Source organism: Hylobates moloch, unplaced genomic scaffold (genome assembly GCF_009828535.3).
Source record: "Hylobates moloch isolate HMO894 unplaced genomic scaffold, HMol_V3 SCAFFOLD_17, whole genome shotgun sequence".
In the NCBI taxonomy this organism is placed as follows: domain Eukaryota; kingdom Metazoa; phylum Chordata; class Mammalia; order Primates; family Hylobatidae; genus Hylobates; species Hylobates moloch.
The window spans coordinates 58,468,576-58,491,429 of record NW_026652292.1 but is presented as its reverse complement, the minus strand read 5'-3'; positions in this window follow the sequence as shown (position 1 = coordinate 58,491,429).

Sequence of the window (22,854 nt, the reverse complement as noted above, 5' to 3'; positions counted from 1 at the left end):
CTAGGAAGGGATCTCTTTCTTTGTAGTACTATTGAGTTTTCTGCATATGTCTCTCCTATTTGTCTTAGCTTAGCTCTATTTCTTAGGCAGCTCTGCGTCTTTCTAGGCACCTGTATTCTAGTGATTCCTCAACTCAGTAGGAGTCTTGGCAACAATGAGGCATAATCTATGGCAGGACAAATATGGCTGTATAGTGCCCGACACACTCCTATCTTTTGGCTCTATGTTACCTTGGTGAATGTGTTCATTCCTTCATTAACTTATTAATTTACAAATATATAGAGAGAGAGCACCTTCAGCAGTAGATACTAGGTCAGCTTGTGGGGACACGACAAGGAACAAATGGAAAGATCATTTTGGAGTTTAGAGAGGTTTTTTCTGGCCAACCCAGGAAGAGGTTGAGTTCTGAGAGAGTTTAAGAGAAAGGGAAGCATTTCATTTGCTTTTGACTAATGAATAAATGCTGCCTTAACAAAAGCAAAAAAAACCCAAGAATTTTCTCATTATCCATAAAATTAAAAATAATGGCTTAGGTGAAGAGTCATCTTTCTCTGGCCAAATGCTAAGCTCATTTCCACTTTCCCAAATCTCCTGGAGGGAAGAACACCTCTCCAGTGTCAATGCTACCTAAAAATGCAGGAACCGATGACCACGAGGAAGCAGGCAGGGGTGTCTGTGATGACGGATAGAGGAGGTAGGAATACTGGTAAAGAGTCAGAGACTGGAATAGAGCCATCATAGGCTTCCAAAGGCCAATGCTTTGGAGGAAGCCATTCATTCTCTCTGTGTATTACATCTTGAGGAGTGTGGGATTGGATGTTGTCTAAGCTCCCTCTGAACTCCTGCCATTTGAAATTTTATCATTATGATTAATAAAGTTCAGAATCAATCAGGAGACAATGAACAAATACCAAAAAAAATCACCCTAGGCTAATATAAGGAAACGATTTAGTTGATGGTTAGAGACATTGGAAGAGAAATAGGAACTCTGGAACTTTATAAACTTTGAGAAGTTATTTTATGTGCAAAAGTCCAGGTTTTTTTTGCAATGGTAGCTAAGGCTTATACAGATTCTCAAATCACCTCTTCTTTCTAGCAGTGGCAGCTCACAAATCAGTGCTTATTGGCCATTTTCTCTCTGCTGAGGAGTTTTCTCACCAGGCTTATGGGAGAGAAATGGCTACAACCAGTCCTTCACTTATGGGCCCATGGATCCTGTTGCTTTCTCTATGCTTAGTTCTTTGGGCATTTCAGGTTTCAAGCCTCTTGAGTGTGGCTAGTAAGAGGCTGCTTGAGTGCCATCTCCCCACGTTCTGCACATCAAGCCATGAACACATATCCGTGGACAGCATGTCCACATAATGAATCATTCCAAACTGGGACACTCTGGAGGGTGCATGAGGACACTATTAATAGTTATGCTGGGGAACAAGTGCAAACTGGGACTTTCTTGAGCAAACTAGACCTTGTGCACACCTATCCATTAAGCACTAGCTATTTAGAAGTGAAGAGATTACATGTCATAGAGACATAGGTACCTAACCAGGTCACCACTTCTAGTAAGGCACCATTGTCCCTATTTGTCAACATAGCCATCTATACTCCACCTCCCACACTCTACAAATCCCTTCAAATGTCTGATTTGCTTGCTTTGTTCAAAACAACCAATGATGGATGGCTAATTGCCTCATAGGAAGTCCCTTCAATTTGTCAATTTGCTAAAAATTAGGTAAATAAACGAATCATCCATATTTCATCCCCCTATCTTATAAAAATTCATTCTACTCTTTGGCATTTTCACTTTCTCCATGATTAATTCTACCATTCAAAGAAAACAAACAAATGAGAAACCCTTTAAAATTAGTGAAATAGTTGTGCTGCTCATGCTACTCTGTGAAAAAGGCTGTTGATAAAAAAAAAAAAAAAACATGACCTGATCTCAAACGTTAAATGGTTTAGAAGTGAGACCTTCATAATCTGATTGAAGGGATCACATTGAGAACTGTTTTTATCTTAGCTTATATGCTTTCCGATGTGTCCTATCTCCCCAGCACAGAGCTTTACTCTTGGAGAATATTAAGCATGGATTTCTAGTTAATTAGTTAATACTATGGATAGCTTCAATTTTATATTTTCAACTTATTGTTTCTGGCAATGAAGGGTATTATAATTGAACCTCAGTGTTACAGTAAATAATCTGACTATAGAGATAACCAAAAAAGTGCTGCAGTAATTGCCTCTATGCATACAAAACTGTCTTTACCATGGAGGAAGAGGAAATTTCAGGGCATTTCAAGGCATGCAAGTTAGAGGAAAGGGTCATGATTCTTTGGCTTGGAGGGTTTAATCTGCATATTCTGCTTGATCTAAAAATTTTATGTGCCTTTTATACCAATGAGCTCTCTTCTTTCTAAAGAGGCTATCCCTCCCTGGTGGTAAGTTATTCATAGATTGCATATAGTAATTATAGTAAAAATAGCATTCTACATTTGCATAGCAGATTATAGTTTACAAACTAGTTTTGCATACTCATCATCTCATATGACCCTCTCCACAACCATTGAAGAAAGTGTTTATGGTAGAGAATGTTATTAATTCACAAAACTTGATTTTTTTTCCTTTTGGGCAAACACAAGCTATTTCCCAGGTTTCCTTGAAGTTAGGTGTGCCTGTTCTGGCCAATGAAATGGGCAGAAGTGAAATATGCTATGCTATTTTTTTTTTTTTTTTTGAGACAGAGTCTCACTCTGTCACCCAGGCTAGAGTGCAGTGGCATGATCTTGGTTCACTGCAATCTCTGCCTCCAGAGTTCCAATGATTCTCCTGTCTCAGCCTCCTGAATTGCTGGGATCACAGGTGCACGCTGCCACGCCCAGCTAATTTTTTGTATTTTAGTAGAGACTGGATTTCACCGTGTTGCCCAGGCTGGTCTTGAACTCCTGAGCTCAGGAATCCACCTGCCTCAGCCTCCCAAAGTGCTAGGATTACAGATGTGAGCCACTGCGCCTGGCCATGCTATGCTATTTTTAAGCTTAGCCCATTACAAACTCCTGCCATTCGTCATGCTCTGATTTTCCCCCATCAACCAGTTAGTTGCAAAGAGTCCATAAGATGACTTCAATAACCCAAGGCAGGGGGGCGTCTAAAAACTACTGCCAGTTGGTAAAATCTGGCTTGTCACCTGTTTTTGTATATAAAGATTTATTGAAACTAGCCACACTGATTTGTTTACTATTGTCAATGGCTGCCTTTGCACCACAACAGCATAATTGAGTAGTTGTGACATATGGCCTATGAAACCTAAAATATTTGCTATCTGGCCCTTAACAAACAGTGAAGGGGCTGACCAACACACAAGATTAAAAGAGCCTGGATCCCCTTGTCACTGCAGTCCTCCATGCAGTGACTCAGGGATCCAGGCTCTTTCAATCTTGTGGATATGAATCCTACTAGAAATACAATCCTAATTGTTATTGGACTCTGTCCATTTGGGACCTGCAAAATTTATCTTATTTGGAAGAATTTAGAATTGACACTGTGAGGAGATTTTGGGGGTCAGGAGTCATTGAAGGCAAGAGACATATTGAAGTAGAGCAAGCTAAACATCCACACTTAACTGTTACATCAAGAAGTGACATTCCATTGTGTTTAACCACTGAGGTTTCAATGTGTTTGTGTCAGTCACTCTCCTACCTTTATTAACATAATTTTCTTATATTCAATTTATAGATGAGGTAATGAAGATCAGATAAATTGTTACTTATTTAAGCTTACTTCATACTAGTTAAGAAACTAGCAGTTGTAGACAATGTAGAAGCTTAACTAACCCAGGTATTTCAATTCCAATGCCAGTGTACTTTTCAACACATCCAAACTGTCAATACTGAACTTATTATATCAAGAATATTAATACTATAAACTAAACATAGTACTTAAATGCTTAAAGTTTAGTCAAGAATAATATGCCTTTCAAAGCATCCAACAGGATACAGAAAACCATATTAGAAAAAGGAATGTTGCAACACCCTCTTTTCTTTTTTTTTTTTTTGTATACTGGTAAAATTGGGGCTTGGTGACGTTAGTTGATTTTCAAAAATAGTGATACAGATTATGATAATCAAGTGATAAAAGGTGGTATAGAGGATTAAATGAGGTCTTCGAATAATCATTAGTGTCTGTCTCTTGGGCCAAGTCAACAGAAAGAAAAAAAATATGAAAAAAAGAAATCTGTAAGGCAGTTGCTACTGTTGGTTACCAAGAGAAGATTTTTAGTGTAAGAATAAGGCTGTCAGGAAAATCACTGAGGCTTCAACTGCCTGATGTCTGGGTTTCATCATCTTTGAGGAGGGATCTCTGGGATATTTGGTTTAGCGGACATCTTGGTGATTTGCAGACGTGTTGAGGCATTGTTAATGGGTACCTTCTGTTGGGTAGAACCCCACTAAAAATATAATCCTAATTGTTATTGGGCTCGTCCATTTGGAACCTACAAACTTCCTCTTGTTTAGAGGAACTGAGAATTGATACTGTGAGGCGATTTTTGGGGTGAGGAGTTATTGAGGGCAAGGGGCATATTGAAGCAGTGGAGACTTGGACTGTCAGGATGCTGGGCAGAATGGGCAATAAAAATCAGAGACCAAATAATGCAATAATTCCCAGAACACTAGAGGAGACGGGGCAGGAATGTATCTGCTAATTCCACATGAAACAGTTGATGTCTTTCTCATTAAATACCATATTAGCATAATATGAATAAATCCTGGGACTCTCCCTAGCCCAGTCTCACTGCAGAGTCATAGTCAAAGTACTACAGTCCAACATCCTGGAGTAATAAGAATGTTATAGTTTTATTTGAATTTATTGAATAACATCAAAAGAGTGCCATTTTATTCCTTTCATTCTCCTAGCTGCTTGCCAGTGTCTACTCACTTGTCCCAATTTTTGTTTTCCTTTTTGTCTTTTAGTTTTCTGTGAAATGCTTCTCTACATCCATTTCTGTGGACTCCACTTTTCTTTCCACATCCCATTTCTCTTTGATTACCCTGCAAAAGGCTTCCTTTGTGGGCTTTATGGGTGTGTGTGTGGTGGGGGAAGGGGAGTCGTGAGGGTTAGGAAAAAGGAAGGGGCTGTATATACTTATACATTAATTATTTTTGTTCCTATTGATTTAGAAAGGCAAAAACTAAGAGAAAATATTTGGGGATAAAGTAAAAGTAGATTATAAAATCCCTCTTGTAAACCAACTAGCTTTTGACTGAATAGTAAGCAGAAATCGTTAGCTTTATTAGATCAGGAACCAATAAGCCTTAATCATCTTTACTTTGAGGTACGTGGCCTTTGCAGGGTCCATTGAAGTTTACATTAGGGTTGCCTGAGAACAGATGTTAAACAGCCAGTGCTTTTTATTTCTGTAAGCTAATAAGATATTATTAGGTGCATTCTAAAACATCTCTCCACCTCTCACTTATTCCTGACCATCCCATCATCTTCCTCTTTTCACTCTGGCATGGAGACCTAATCTAGCCAAATGAGCTAACTGAGAAATAACGTTTATTAGAGCCAGACATTAAACAAAGTGACTATGAACAAATGGTGTTGCAGCTGCCTTGCCAGTACCTACTTTCACAAAATACTTGTGGGATAAATAAAAATTAATACAACCTGGAGGTGATATTTAGGAGTCTTGGCCTTGACAATCACATAAGCATACCTGAGGAAGTTGCATCCTTGGAGGTAACCCAGTTTAATTAATTGGAGCTTGCACTAGTGAAGAGAACATGAAAAACTCAAGCTAAACGAAATGGTACATAACCATAACAAAAGCTTCTTCTTTTTACCAGCCTGAAAGGGAAGTAGCTTTGAATTTGGGAGTATATTCTGTTGGATCACATATAACGCTCTTTTTATAGGTCGAAAATGGTTAAGTATCAGGAATTTCATGTGGCGCCAGCCTGATGTGCATTTTGCCTTTGATTGAAACAGTTTGTAAGACATTTAGTAGTCATGTTTAAATGCTACATTTGAAATTCCACATTGGTGGGGGAAGCACACTGGTTGAGGCCAGAGCATAGTATGGATTCAAAATCCTGTTTATGCATTTTTTTATTGTATTACCTTGGAGAAGGTAATACTACTTATCTTGCCTCAGTTTTGTCATCTGTAAAATCGGAATTAAATGTTTTTTGGCTTTGGGGGAAGGAGGATTGCAATAACCTGTGAGAAAAATGGCTACCTGGCACAGGGCCATCACACAAGTGGGCATGTAGACCTTCCCAGAAAAGTGCTTATTTAAGTTAACACAGACTACCGCAATTGAGTCACATATAGTTAGTAGAAACAAGTGGACAGCTCCATAATCAAGCAATACCATATCATTAAATAACATTTAGGAGAGACTTCTATTTGCTGAGCATTGTGTGAGGGGCTAAGGATGGAGGAACACAGTCCTTGCAAAGTGTCAATCATTCTGGGTTTTTTTCTTTAGCTTCAAAGAGCACTGGCTGGAATTCTTACACGTTGATGATTAATATCTAGGTACTGGGTAGCCAGAAAACGCATTTTAAAAATATCAACAAATTCTGCATGATTTGGCTTTAGAAAGAAGCATTGATTTCAGTGGGGAAACTTTTGTCACTCAAGGTTATGTTTGTGAGATATTAGGCTACAAAGCATGGGCACGAGGTCATGCATTTTACTCATTTAGGCGTTCCTCAGGTGCAGTACCATGTGTGACCTTGCTCGGCTATCCAAATGAAAATGAAAGATTACCCGGCCAGGCGCGGTGGCTCACGCCTGTATTCCCAGCACTTTGGGAGGCCGAGGCGGGTGGATCACGAGGTCAGGAGATCGAGACCATCCTGGCTAACACAGTGAAACCCCGTCTCTACTAAAAATACAAAAAATTAGCCGGGCGAGGTGGCGGGCGCCTGTAGTCCCAGCTACGCGGAAGGCTGAGGCAGGAGAATGGCGTGAACCCCGGGGGGCGGAGCCTGCAGTGAGTCGAGATCGCGCCACTGCACTCCAGCCTGGGCGACAGCGAGACTCTGTCTCAAAAAAAAAAAAAAAAAAAAAGAAAGATTACCCAAAATCAGATTTGTATAAGAAATTACTTTGCGAGTCATAGCTGATTTCTCAGTGTTTGTTTTTCTCTTTCAGCTGAACCATTTCTTTCTCTTGGTCTGAAATCCCCTAGATGGCACTAGAGAATACTATATTTAAGTGGTTTATATAATACCCTTCAGTAAATGAGGGCAAGTAATTTTTATTTTTCTGCAAATAAACATTAATAAGAAGTTGAACAGGATGGAATGCAATGTGTGAGGTTAGCATTTATTCATTCTTTATTTAAAAGATATAGTAAATGCTCCTTGAAAGTGAATGTAGGTAATTCAAATGTGGGTGCCTCACAATCGGTCTTAGATATTTTAATTAGAATAAAATTCATTTGGTGCAGGCAAAAAGACACAGCAGAGATCTTGAGGCTGATTGTTGGCTCAAATGACATTTATATCAGAGCCATAGAACACAGTATCAGGGTCTCATAGGAGGGAGTGGGTTTAAATGGGGCTCAGAGCTCACAGGGCCTGGGAAATGGGCGGGTAAGATGAGTGAAGAGGCCTGGTTGTAACATTATGGGATGTGATGGTATATGTGGCTACTGGGCCTATGCACCAGTGAGAAACAGGGTAGGTCTGGTGTGGCCCACAGGCTTTGAAGTGGCAAGGTTTGTAGATCTAATCCAGAGAGTTTTTCAATCAGAAACTTAAGGCTAAGATAATGTGCCTTACCAAAGATCACAGAGCAAATTTGTGATAAAGTTAGGGTTTAAATTCCATTTTCCTGACTTCACTCTCTCCTCTTTGCCATTGCACCATAATACGCCAAAGATGTCTCCAGCAATGTCTCTAGCACCTCACACTCCCCTAATCTCTTCATTGTTCTTTCCTTATCCTCCTTTTAGAAGTTCAATGTTCTTGTAGCCACATGCTAGCTTGGGTGCTCTAAGTTGCTAGTGGATTGAGCACTCCCAACTTAGGATGCTTCAACCGTAAGGCAGTTTTATTCCACTCTAACAGGAACCTCGAGGTGGGGTGGCTCCAGGGTTTGTTAATTCAGCAGATCAATGACACTGTCTGGGGGCCAGTATTTTTCCATTTTTGTACTCTGCATCTTTTCATTTTCAGTTTTTGTTTCCATGGGTGAAAAATAGCGTTTGCAGCACTAGACATCACCTGCAGACTTGACCACATCCATCCATTTCTTCCTTGCACCGCTTTTATAGTGTGGGAAAATTTTTCCCAGAACCCCCCAGCAGACCTACTCTCATGTCTCATTGGCCAGAACTGAGGAATATTGCCAACTCTACCAGTGAACAGCAAGGACAACAGACTGCCCCATGGGGAGGTGCCTTTCCACCAACAGAGGTGTTTGAAAATGTGCAGGGATGTTCTTGGTTTACAAAGTGACTAAATGACTGTCTGGAGTATTTCGGATGAGGACATAGGAATAAGAAGTGTCCTCCAATGTTCAGGCCAGTCCTTTATGATATAAAATAATTTTGTCCAAATGTCAATGTGACACCTGTTGAAAACCCTGGAGGTCAATCAGGACTTCCTACTGAATCATGGGGGAGGGGAGGGACCGCTGAGCCATTCAGGACTGGGCAACAGCACAAAAGGAGGTATGACATCTGAGGGCACAGTCAACACTCCCTTTCCCCTTATTCCTGTTTGGGTCTTGTGTTATCACTTCCTGGAATCCTGCAAAAGTAGTGTAAATGCCCAAAGAAGGACATCCTCCCAGGTCTTTTTGTAATAGACCATAATAAGATAAAAGAGAATATAATAATTACGAAGACTTTACTTGGATAACATGAATTAAGAAAGAGTTGTGATTCCTCTTCAACAGGCAAATAGTGCTTTTATTTGCCCACTGGGGTAAGGATGGGAGGAAGGAGATAACTGGGAAGACAGATGGGCTTTTTTGTGGGTTTGCATTTTTGTGGGGGTTGGGGAGTTGGGAAGCCACTGGAGCTAGAAATGGGTGCTGCATTTCTTCCCAATTCCCTACGTGTCATGGGAGAGAATTAACAAAGGTGAGGCAGCAGTATCATTTTATGGAAATAACTCAGTCTTTAAAGTCATAGCAACCTTGGTCACCAAATCCAGGCTTCTTGTAAACTGTATGATCTTGGGACAGTTACTAAAGTTCTCTGAGCCACAATTATGTCCTCGTTGAAATGTGGTTGGCCAAAGGAAAAAAAAAAAATCTGCCTGGTAAGTAATGGCCTTAATTACACGGGAGAGCAGAAGGTGAGTCCCTTGCCAGTGTTCAGTAAATGCCAGTTCCCATCACCTTTGCCTGCAGATGACGTTGTTATTTATTTATCACCCTTTCTCCCTACATAGGATTGTGAGGCGTAGCAAATAAAAATACAGAATTCTCAGTGAAATTTGAAGTTGAGATAAATAACAAATACTTTGTTGATACAAGTATTTGTTAGTATAAGTCTATCCCAAGTTGTATGGAACATACTTATACCAACAAAATATTCATTTTTTTTAAATCTGAACTTCACATTTAACTAGGTGTCCTGCATTTTATCTTCCAATCCTATGCCCACGTTATCTCTCTTCCTTAGGTTATCTGCAGCCACAGAATGAGTAAGTCAAGCCTAAATTAAATACCGGTCTTTCATGCACATGTTTTAACATTTGCAGGCACTAGACAAACCCACAGGCTGCACCTTCAGCTTCTTTTAATGAACAAGCACCCTCCACGCCCAGAAAGAGAGGACCTTGCCTTGGCTGAGACAGGATGAGCAGGTCTCAAAACCCATCTTCATCTTACAAACTTTGGGGTTGATCTTGCTCCAGAGTGTTTTCTTTCACAGTTGGCTGTTCCATGTCTGCATAGATCTGCAGTAAACACTGTACTGCACTGCTGAAAAGGGAGGAGAAACATTACCATCTGCATCTACAGCTTGCAAATTACAGCTTGCAATCACCTGCTATTAAATAAAGACACTTGAACAATATTTTGGGTTTTAAATTAGCAATTTACATCACAAGACTCTGAAAATACTAGTCTTTTAATACTGCAATTTTCTTTCTTTTTAACCAGGCACCAACATGTATTGAATTTTTTAAAAGAAGCTATACCAAGTAAAGTTTATTTAAACAATAGCACCAATGGTATGAAACACACAGATGGAAATCCAGTAGTTCCTTTCTCACTGGGAGGCATCACTGGAGGACCTTGATGAGGCTGCAACTCTCTAATTTACATCATGGGGGAATCTAGGCTTTGACCTTTTTCTAAAAAAATAAAATAAAATAACTGCTTGGCCACACCAGGCTATGTGTCATCTAAGAAAGTGGTCTCAGGCCAGGAATCGGAGGCAAAGTCTTTGTTTGAAGGAGACTTGAAGCAAAAAGGCTGAGAGAGAGAGAGTTCAAGTGAGAGTATTTCCCTTAGTCACTTGACATCAGGGCTGAATGGGAGGGGACTGGCATTTGTACAAAGCACAGCGGATGCAAAACGAGATGGGATTTGGAAGCATACAAAGAGAGAAGGATTAAGCAGCTTTGCGCCTCACGGACACTATGTTTATAGACAGAGGGTTATATCTATATCCAAATATAGTGGTTTGTCTTCAAGTTCTTATTATTGGACCTTTATTCTGTCTTTCTCTGGACATCTGAGTGAGCGAATGGGAAAACACCAGGAGCTGGCACACATTGCAAAGAGCTAAGTACAAGCTTTGCAGTGTGAATCACTGGGTTGTAAATTCCTTCACACAAACAAAAAGCGTTCTGGAGCGTTGTAACTGTGAGCAGGCAGGCTGCTTTCCTGTGCGCCTCTGGCTCTCCCACGCCTTCAGCTGCCCTTGATGAACAGCTGTTTCTTACATCTCCTCCAGACCCAGGAGTCACTACTATTTTTTTTTTTAATCCTAAAAAAGTGGACACTTTCTCTTTTTTTGCTGTTCATGCCTTGCCATTTTTGTTTTTTTATAACCCAAGACAGCGGCTTAAATCTTAAACTCTTTCCTTCTCCTGGTGTACTGAATTTTGATTCCTGCACATGGTATGTGCTTAGTCAGTGTTAGACATTAGTATTATTGCCAGTAATAGTAGGAAAAGTTTAATACTGTACCACGCCAAATTCTAATTTGAAAGGAGAAGTATCTTTGAGAAAAACGCAGCTCATCCCATGAACATGCAGTGGGTGATTGGTTTCAGGTCATCCCACGAACACACTCATCCCATGAACACGCAGCAGGTGATTGGTCTGGAAATTTGGGTAGTTTTAGATCCTTCCCAAGTTCCATTAATTGCACTCTTCAGCTCCACAGGTTCAGTCCTGAGTCAAACCAAACCTACCTGTGGCAGAGCTGGTTTGTGACCATTAGTGATTTACTTGGAAAAGCAGCCCATGGAATGGCTCTTAGACTTTTCCAGTCCTCTAAAGCTTATGGTCACCTCTAATGCCATTTATCACCCTATCTTATTATCTCTGCTAAGGTCTAATGTTAGTCCCTCTGTTAAGGATTAAATGGGTTTCAATCTAATCTTCTAAATAGAATTTAGATGATTCGGGGCCCAGTTCAACTGTTTCTTAGTCAGAGGGCGTTTTTCAGTTTCTTTTATTAGGTGCTATTCATAGTACCATTTGCTGATAGAATCAGGGGATAATGGATAGATTTTTATTTCATGTTGATTACATACATGTTCTTTTTAAAGGCTTTTAAAAACTAAATGTACAACTTATCACCAATGCATAACACTGAAGTCATTCTCATTTGCTTAAATGGAACCTGCAAAGAATGAAATGTTTCCTTCAGAAGTACACACATGCTTAGGTGATAGAAAAGTCCTTGAATGTTTATTGTTAGAATTTCTGGATTCATGGCCTGTCTCATGTCTTTTAATGAATATTGTAAATGCGGTTACAAAACACTTCAGTACAATCATTATCTGAAATAAAAACTATCAACATGTTTTGATTTTACACTTTGAGTTTGTCCTTAGTGGTGCATGCTATTTTATTTTTAGTTTCTGTTTTTGAGACAGAGTCTCACTCACTTTGTTGCCCAGGCTGGAGTGTGATGGCACCATCTCGGCTCACTGCAACCTCTGCCTCCTGAGTTCAAGCAATTCTTGTGCCTCAGCCTCCTGAGTAGCTGGGATTACAGGTGTCTGCCACTAGGCCCAGCTAATTTCTTGTATTTTTAGTAGAAATTAGGGTTTCACCATGTTGGCCAGGCTGGCCTCGAACTCCTGACCTCTGGTGATCCACCTGCCTTGGCCTCCCAAAGTGCTGGGATGACAGGCATGAGCCACTGCGCCCAGTTGCATTTATTTTAAAAATGTGTGTTGGTCATAGATCCCGAGATATGAAAGAAAGAATACAATTTATCCTCACATTTTCCCAGCTAATCGAACAGAGGTTGCAGTGAAGATGAAGTAAGATAGTTGTGAAAGTCCTTTGCAAACTACGGGTTGCTATTTTTTCTTTAAGTGATTAGATTTACATAGTGAAAGTCTTTCCCAGCATTGATGTCAGGGCCTGAGACCAACACATAATTCTGGGAGTCTTAGTCTGTAATTTGTGTGTATGTGCACACATGCATGTAAAAATCAGGTTTGTTTTAAATGCTTTCGTTGACTTTCCCTCCTAAATAATGTTTTCTAAAGTGTCTGATACATTTTCTTTTCAATTATGAGACTGCTAATGTCCTGTTTTCATGAGATAGTCTTGAACCATTTTGAGAAAGAGGGAGAGAAAGAGAGAGAACAATGTAGTGAGAGAGCAATTTGCTAACCTTTATTAAGACTTCAAAAACATTTGTATGTACACGTTCTTAATGCTCATTAGCTCACTGCTCCTGACATTTTACAAATCCTTGGATACTTGTTATCATCCTTTGCATCCCTTTTTATGATCTCTCAGCTGGAGGGGGATGGTTTACCTGTTTTAACTACTTTTAAGCCTTTAGCTAATTAGGTAAACATAATTTGATGTAATGGATTTTGCCATTGAGTTTACATTTTAAAGCATCTCTCACAATGTATCCATCCACTCAGGTTTTACATAATGAGTTTGGCATTACAGGACTGTAGCTGAGAAAAGCACATCTAAGAGCCATGGTGAAAGGGAAGACGCAGAACATTGCATGCCCAATCCCTAGTTTTACTAATGTGGTAAACCTCTGTAGCCCATCTATCTCTTTCAAGAATTGTTAGTGGGGAGTCAAATTGATTGGTTTCCCTTTCACCTTTTAAAAATCTCCTCATGCATCTGCTTTTGTAGCTGGTAATAATCACAGAACAATAAAATTTCAATTTGGAAGGCATTTTAAATGTCATAAAAATCCAATCGTTTATCCCATGCTTGGATTTCTTGTACAATTCTACCCCCTCCCCCGCGCCCCACCAGTGGTTGGCTAGGCTTCCCTTGAATTCCTTCAGCCATGGGGTACTCACTACCTCTTAAGAGAGTTCATTCCATTTTCATACAGTACTAGTGGCCAGAAAATTACTTGTTATTCTGAGAAGAAATTCTTCTATTGACTTGTTCTGTTTTCAGTAGATAGACAAAAACATGTGTAATTTTTCTTTCTTGTTTTTGGATATATTTGAAGAAAACAATCCTGTCCTCTGCCTGTTTCTTTCTTCATGCCAAACATTTGTGATGATGCAAGTCTTTATATGATGTGATTTTGAGTCTAGCCATTCTGCGTACCTCAACTCTGAACATGTAGTTGGCTGAGAAGAATATGAATGATAAAAATGACCATATTAGCCATTTCATATGTACTAGGTGTATTACAAACATCATCTTTAATATCCACAGTAATCTGAGTTAAGTAATGTCACCCTCATGTTATAGATAAGGAAACCAGGGTAAAGGCAAGTTGAGGGTCTTTGTTAAGTTTGCATATGTAGTAGTTGGTAGAACCAAATCTGAATGGATGTGTTTTCTGATTCCAAAGTGCATATTCTTAACCCTACATCATAATTTCCTTCATGAGATATAATAACAAGCTTCTCACACGCCCCACAAACTAATCTGAGGGCTCCAGGTCTGGTTTGAGCAATTCAGAGTGGAGAAAGTTTGTCACTTATCTTGTCCTAGAAGTGATGCCAAACCGAAGAACTGATAAGGATATGGCCAGTCAGAGAAAGAAGGAGGGGAAACAAAGGAGTGAGCTGATTAACAGCATGGCCCAGGAGTCACAGAATAATTAAAAATGACGTGTTTGGCAGGTGGGGAGGCAAGTGATACATATGTCATGGCTGAAGTGGAAAGATGGCAGGTAAAAAACACAGGCAGCCGGGTGCAGTGGCTCATGCCTGTAATCCCAGCACTTTGGGAGGCCGAGGCGGGCAGATCATGAGGGCAGGAGATCGAGACCATCCTGGCTAACACGATGAAACCCAGTCTCTACCAAAAAAATAAGCCGGGCGTGGTGGCGGGCGTCTGTAGTCCCAGCTAGTCGGGAGGCTGAGGCAGGAGAATGGCATGAACCCGGGAGGCGGAGCTTGCAGTGAGCTGAGATGGGGCCACTGCATTCCAGCCTGGGAGACAGAGCAAGACTCTGTCCTAAAACAACAACAACAACAACAACAACAACAACAACCCAAAAAACCCCACAGAGGCATGGATGCTGTTGCATAAATCCACAGTGTAGGGTCTGATCAGAAATCTAGCTTTGAAAAGCTCACTCTCTGGCAGCATTTTCAGAGCCTGCTGTGGTGCATTGTATGATGCCCAGTGCTTTTTGTTGTTGTTTGTTTTTTGTTTTTTGTTTTTGTTTTTGAGATGGAGTCTTGCTCTGTCGCCCAGGCTGGAGTGCAGTGGCGTGATCTCGGCTCACTGCAACCTCCACCTCCTGGGTTCAAGCAATTCTCCTGTCTCAGTATTCTGAGTAGCTGGGACTACAGGCACCTGCCACCATGCCCAGCTAATTTTTTGTATTTTAGTAGAGACGACAGGGTTTCACTATATTGGTCAGGCTGGCTTTTGGGATGAAGACAATGAAGTCTGGGGGTGCCACCCATTAGCACTCAATGTCTTGCCGGCCTATCAGTATGCTGGGCTCCTTGCCATCAGGCTTTTATTTCAGTTGGCTTTGGAGAGAGGGTGTGGCTTTAAAGAAGCAGTTGTTGAAACTATGCATATTCTGGGTGTACCTGTATCTCTGGAAGGATATAATTTTCCTGGGAAAACAGAGACCTGAAAGTGGAAAAGAAATACCTTAATAATCACAAATGTCCTTAGCAAACAAATAAAATTGACTAGAGATGAAAGAGAAAAAGAAAGTCCTAGTGTTTTTTGTTTATTTCTTAGTAGACTTAGTGGACTGCCAAGTTAGAGGATCTTATTGCCAAAGAAACTTAAAGGACTGTTGGATTATGGATTTAATCCTGTTTGTATGGGAAACAGGTGCAGAGAGGAGAAACTTCTCGCTCAGAACATTACATCCAGGCAGGAACTGAGAAGAGTGTTTGATGTAGGTCTTCCAATGGAAAGACCAGGACTTATATTCCCTTACATTTAATATTCCTTTGATGAAGTAACTATTAACTTTTCCATTGAAATACACTGACACAATGAACAGAGTTACAAGGTACGCTGGAAGCTTGCTGTGTAACATGATGCAAATTCAGTGACTGATCCATCCTTCTTGGGGATGTTCGCTGAAATTTCCAGGGGGCACTTGTTGCAACATCATTCCAACTAGCATTGTGATTTCCTGTAAGATATGTATGTGTTGCTTTAAATCACTAAGTTTGTGATAATTTTTCATAGAGATGAAAGAACAAAAGGAAAGTCCTCTTGGTTTTGCTTAGTAGACATAAGTGCACTGCCAAGTTAGAGGATATTTTTGCCGAAGAAACTTAGGAACATAAGACTTTTTTCTTGAGACAAAGTCTTGCTGTGTTACCCAGGCTGGAGTGCAGTGGTGCAATCATGGCTCACGGCAGGCTTGAACTCTTAGGTCCAAGCCATCCTCCTGCCTCAGCCTCCCAAGTAGCTGATACTACAGGCATGCATCACCACACCCAGCTAACATTTTTTATTTTTGTAGAGACAGGAGTCGTGCTATGTTTCCCAGGCTGGTCTTGGACTCCTAGGCTCAAGTGACCCTCCTACCTCAGCTTCCCAAAGTGTTGGGATTACAGGTGTGAGCCACTGCACCTGGCTATCATAAGATTGTTGATGGTGATCCTGGTTTCAGTCAGTGTTTCTCTAAGTGTGGTTGGTAAAACACTGGAACCGGAATCATGGAGATGGGGAGATACATTCATTAAAAATGCAGATTCTTAGGTTTCCCCACAGACAACCAACATTAGAGTTTTTGGGGAGTGGAGCCTTCAAACTGATACCTGACAAACACTCCAGATAAAGCTTATGGATGTAAAAGTTGTGAAAACACTTGTTTTAGTCAATTAGTGCATTTGTTTCTTATGCTTGCTGCAACAAATTACCACAGACTTTATGACTTAAAGCAACACCTACTCATTATCTTACAGTTGTGGAGATCAGAAGTCTGACGTGAGTTTCACTGGACTAAAATCAAGGCGTCACCAGGGCTGCATTCCTTCTGGGAGCTCTAGGGAAGATCTGTTTCCTTGCCTTTCCAGCTCCTAGAAGCTGCCCGTAGTCCTTGGCTCAGGGCCCCTTTCAGCAGCCTAATCTCTGCTTCTGCCATTACATCTCCTTCATGGACTCTGACTTCTCCGCCTCCCTGTCTCCCATATAAGGATCTTTGTGATTAAATTATTCAGGATAACCCCCACCTCTTAAAATTCTTTATTTAATTACATCAGCAAAGTCCCTTTTGCCAAGTAAGGTGACATATTTATAGGTTCTGGGGATTAGGACATGGACATCTTTGAGGAGATTAAACTGCTGTATTAGTCCATTTTCATGCTACTGATAAAGACATGCCCAAGACTGGGTAAATTATAAAGAAAAAGTGGTTTAATGGACTCAGAGTTCCATGTAGCTGGGGAGGCCTCACAATCATGGTAGAAGGTGAAATGCATGTCTTACATGGCAGCAGGCAAGAGAGAATGAGAACCAAGCAAAAGGGGTTTCTCCTTATAAAACCATCAGATCTTGTGGTACTTATTCACTACCACAAGAACACTATGGGGAAAACCACCCCCATGATTCAATTCTCTCCCAAGTCCCTCCCACAACATATGGGGGATTATGGGAGCTACAATTCAAGATGAGATTTTAGAGGGGGCACAACCAAACCGTATCAACTGCCTACCACATTTGGTGTTAAAACATTTCAAAGAAACAGAAAGGGGTGGAGAATGAAACATTAGGTACCAGTAGTGTCTCCATCCCCCTCCAAAAGTCCTCCCAATAAGCCTGGGGACTCTGAGGAGCACAGTTTGGAAAAAAAAAAAAAAAAACAATCCTAGCGTCCATGCTTACTTGAGTTCATGTGGCAGATTCTGACCATGAGTCTTCAGTTAGCGTATTTTGCATGACTTTCTAACAGCTTACTTTGCAACTATGATTCACCCTTCCCATATCTTAATTTCTAAGAAACTCCTATTAAACTTACTGCCGAAAACAAAGTGGGACCTTGCTTTATTAGTGACAAAATTGCTAATTTAACTGATTGTAAGAGAAAATGCCTGTGAGGAAGGATAAGGGGCTTCTAAACATTTTTGAATGCCTTGGTATTATTTTCCAACATTTTCATTAGAAAGAAAAGAAACAGGAAATTAGTGACATTGAAAAAGTATCGTTTTATTCTGTATATCTGTCCCTTGTCTCTTACGTGGTTCTGTCCCTTATCTCTTATGTAGTGAGGCCCATAGTGAGTTCCTCCCTCCACCCCCACTTTTTCTTGGATTAAACTTGGCATTGATTGTGAAAACTTAATTCATTTTGGTAACATTTCTCCTTTGAGAGAGTTTTGGGCTCTGATAAAAGCTGTAGGTGTTTCTCAGTTAATCTAAGAAAAATGGTTCTAGGTTATATAGTTCAACCAATATATAACAGCAGTAAGTTGTCTTATGAGAAGTTAACCACAGGCAAAGAATTAATTTTCTTTTTCTCAGAAGACATCTTTTTATGTCACTGTATTAGGAGACACTTGGCCATCTGCCCTATGACAATGCTTACTTCACTGGGAAAGAGATGGATTTGACAACTGTCCGTAGTGTCTGAATTAGTCAGCTCAGGCTTCCATAGCAAAATGTTATTGACTGGGTGGCTTAAACAATGGAAATCTATTTCATATAGTTGTAGAGTTTGGGAAGTTCAAGATCAAGGTGCTTTCACATGAGAAGTTAGGGCTTCAAAGTATGATTTTTTAGAGGGAAATAACGTAGTCCATAGCAGTGTTCCTAGATCATCACAGGTGTTTCCTGCAAGCCCCTGGACACTTCACCACAAAAAGTGGTTTATGTAATTATGACAAGGGACAAAGGAGAAGAATGAACAGGTTATTAAAGCTCCTATCTTTAATCTTTTGTTCTTTGTTTACACACATTAGTCATGCTTGCTCTTTTATAATATTTCTATTAGAAAACAGAAGAAGTCAGCATTCAGGGCCCCCAAGATATAAGAAAAGTTGTAATTGGATCCAATTGCTGTCCATAATTCAGACATCTCCTTTCTTGGAAAGCAGTTATATCATGTCTACAAAGTTTGGCTGTGGATGATTCTTCTCTGTTCTTTTGCCTCTTAAGATGGGTGGGGTGTGGGCAAGCTCATTTTGCTCAGAATTTTGAAATAAAAAAGAGAACTTACCAAGAGAGTTATCAAAAATGAATAAGGATTATATTGATCATTATTAATATTATCTTTGTGTAGAAGCTTATTTAATTGATGTTTGTTTCAAGGAGTTATGAATAAAGAGGGGGAGACGAGCAAGAAGAGGCAGAGGAAGCCTCCTAGCCATGGTGGAAGGATGACTCCAGGGAAAAAGAGAGGGAGGCATAACGGTCAAAAAGAGGCAGAGAAAGCCTCCCAGCCATGGTGCAGACATGACTCCAGGGAGAAAGAGAGGGAGGGATGATGGTCCAAGAGAAGGAGCCTCAGATTGCTGCTCTGAGAGTCCAAGTCAGGCTGATGGGAATTCCCAGAGCAGAGAGTACCTATTGGAGGAGCCCACATTGGGCAGGAAGGGTTAAGCTCCAGTGTCCCTGTTGTGCTCAGTCACTGGTAGGGAGTATCCCCAGGAGAACATGGTGTAGGTGTGAATGCTGCCCTACATCCACAGGTAGGGTGGCTGGAGGCTGTCAGCTACCCATGCCCCTTTGTAGTGGGTTCACCTGAAGGGAGCTCTGAGGGGTGCACCTTCATGGACACCATAGGAAATTTTCATGTTTTACATTTTTAACAGAACCAATTAACTAACTGGAGCATGGCAAAGGAAAAGACATCTAGCTGGATCTCTGGCCAGAAATTCTTGAAACAATTATACCTATTTTCTATTTCTTCTTTCCTCCCCTCTCATCCCTTCCCCACCCCTCCCCTTCCCTTTTCTCACTGCCTCCCTCCCTCCCCAACCTTCTCTCTCTTTCTTATATTTTAGCAGTTGACTATTACAAGGAGGGGACCAAACACCTTGCATGAAATATACTAATATAAGAGAATGCATCTTCTTATCAATCTAAAACTATTTCCTACCCTTAATTTTGTCAGTGTCCAATGAAATTCTTATTATTACAAAGAGGTTTACCAGACATTCATTAAATTAAACTATTTGGAAATACATTTGCTGAAGAAATAAAAATGATCATTTAGGAGGATTCCCATTCGAACTTTCCTATTTTAAAATGTCTTCCTCTTTTATGTTCACACAGGCCTCTAAATTTGCTAGAAAAGAGATGTCAACATCACTATTTAAAAACATAACACATAAAGGCAATAAAACTTAACTTCTTGGTGACCTCCTTCAACTCCAAAAAAAAAAGTTTCTTTACATTTTTATTCTCATCTCTGTAGTTTTAGTGCTTAGAAACATTTGGAGAATGTAAAATACTATACAAATGCTTTTTGAAATAATAAATAGATGAATAAATAAATAATAAAATAATGAATGAATACATGAATAATAGAATAACTATCTGACAGTATGTTCTGAGTGTGGCTGAAAGAAAGTGAGAAAATAGAAATAATTAATTTGGAATTTTTTTTAAAGTCACAACTTCCATTGAAGGAAATAATGAATTGATTCTAGGAGGTATTGTGTCTGATTTCATAATTTACAAATCTCATCCTTATATTCTGAGAATGAGCCAAAAAATCTCAATTAATCTGTTTTCTGCTTCTGTAATAAAGTGCTACAGATCGGGTCATATATAAAGAAAATAGATTTATTTGGCTTATGGTTCTGGAGGCTGAAAAGTCCAAGATCATGGGCTGTGTCTCGTGAAAGTCTTCTTGCGGCTTCATAACATCATGGAAGGCACCATATAATGAGAGAGGGTGAGCATGCACAAGAGAGAGAGAGAATGGGGGCCAAACTTGTCTTTTTATCAGGGGCCCATTCCTGTGATAATGGCATTGATCCATTCATGAGGGCAGAGCTGTCACAACTTAATCACCCCGTAAAGATCCCATCTCCTAATACCATCATGATGGCAATTAAACTTCAACATGACTTTTGGAAGGAACATTCAAATCAGAACCTCCAAATCAGAAGCTATGCATCGAAGTCTGGCTCTGACACTACCCAGACTTATCCCCTGAACAATTCACCTTGCTTTCTTAGTCTCTGTTTTCTCATCTTCTCACTGACAGAGTCAGATTAAGTGGTTTCTGAGACCCCTACGAGTCTAGAACTCCACGAGATGAAATCATTGCACTTTATTGGGGTGGGTTGTGGGGGAGCCCTGGAGACTTTAGCTGGGGCCTAACATAAAGAAGCAGGCTTGGAATAATGTGGACAAAGAAAACAATTAAAGACCTACTTGGGGAAATCTTTCAAAGAGCTGCCTAGAGAATCTCAAAGTGATTTTCAAATAACACCCAAGTATTCCCAGGGATGCTTGGGGCAAGACAATGCTCTGCTATTTCAGAAAAGAAAATATGTACTGTTCTGTGAACCTGAATACAGTCAAGGACATACATCATAATTGTTTGCCAAACCAGCCTTGTCAGGATAAGGTACTTTCTGAGAACAATTACTTTCTGGAACAAAGCTCCATGAGGTGTGCGGGAGCATTCAGTACTTTCAATATCATCTCTATGCTAATGTTAGGTGGTTTTTCTGTTACAAGTTTTGAAAGAATTAAGTTTACATATTATGAATATTATGCATGGTGATGGGAGTCTGTGAAAGTCATGCAGCAAATTATGTTTTGGATATTATGGTGAATTCACCAATGTATTACAAATATCACTTATTCACTAGTATAGTAAGGAAAAGAATATTTCTGATATGCTATGTTCCCACCATTGATTAGTTGCTAGGACTACAAAGATGAATAAGATATGTTCCCATAAGTATATCTGTGAAGCCTGTTCCCACAAGTATGTTTGATATATACTACTTGGGATATAATATTCTGGTTCCCTCAAGTATATTTGTGAAGAAAGTAGGTCTAAAGCAGCTACATTTAAATCAAAATGTTAGTAGTCACTCAAAATTTTGTATGTATTCATGAGAAGTGGAGTGATCAACTAGAAGTTTTGGGTTCTTTGATAACCACATTAGCTGCTGTTGAAATCCCAAGAAATAAAGTCACTACTCATTTTTAGCCTTGCAAATAGTGCTTTGTGTGCTTTGAAACATAACAAGTTTTACCTACTAAGGCACAAGTTCACAAAACATGAAATCATTAAATCAGAAGTGAGATAGGGACCATGTTACATGCTGTTAACTTGTTCTGCAGACAGTTCCTCTCTTGACTTAAATGAGGTAGGGTCCAGTCATCTCTAGTAAATGATGAACTTAAGTTTATAGGACACCAGTCCAAAGGGCCTAGGCTCCAGGGGTTAAAGGCCAGTATTGCTTTCACCTTCTGGTTTAATTCTTTAAAGATTCTGCTCGCAGATTTGAAGATCGGCTTTGGCAAAGCTGCCAGTCCTGTATTACTTGACTTTTTACTGTTGTCAATTTGGCTCATTCCTTTCCTGGAGTTTTTTTCTCCCTTGGACCTATGGCTTCTCCTTATTCTTCTTTACCTCTTTGATACTTTTCAATTTCCCTGAAAGATTCTTCTTCTTTTGTCTCCCACTTCCCACCTAGACAACTCTCTTGCCTTCAAATCCGTATTAGTCTTCTATTGTTGACAAATTACCAAAAACATAGTGGCTGAAACAACATAAATTCATTTTTATGGTTCTCTAGAACAACAGACTGTGAGAACAGGGCCGTGTTCCTTTCTGAAGCCTCTAGAAGAGGATCTGTTTTTGTATACACTTGGTTTTTGACAAAATTTAGTTCCTTGTGATTGTAGAACTGAGATCCTTGCTTCCTAGCTGGGCATAAGCTGAAGGCCACTCCTAGCTTCTCGAGGCCAACTATATTCTGTGGCTCATGGGCCCCTTCCTCACATCTCTTGCACACAATTCAAATGTCTCCTTCTTCTTCCATCTCATTTCTATTTGAACATACCTGGGAAACTGGAAAAATGTATGTGATTATATTGGACCCATCTGGAAAATCCAGTTTACTCTCCTCATTTTTTTAAGCTCCATGATCTTATTCACATCTTCAAAGTCTCTTTTGCCAGGAAAGTGACATACTTACAGGTTTAGGGCATTAGAGCATAGAAATATTTGGGGGAACTGTTATTCTGCCCTTTACAGAGTCCAAATTCTAACTTGCTGTCAGATTCTGGAGACTATAGCTCCTTCCTGCTT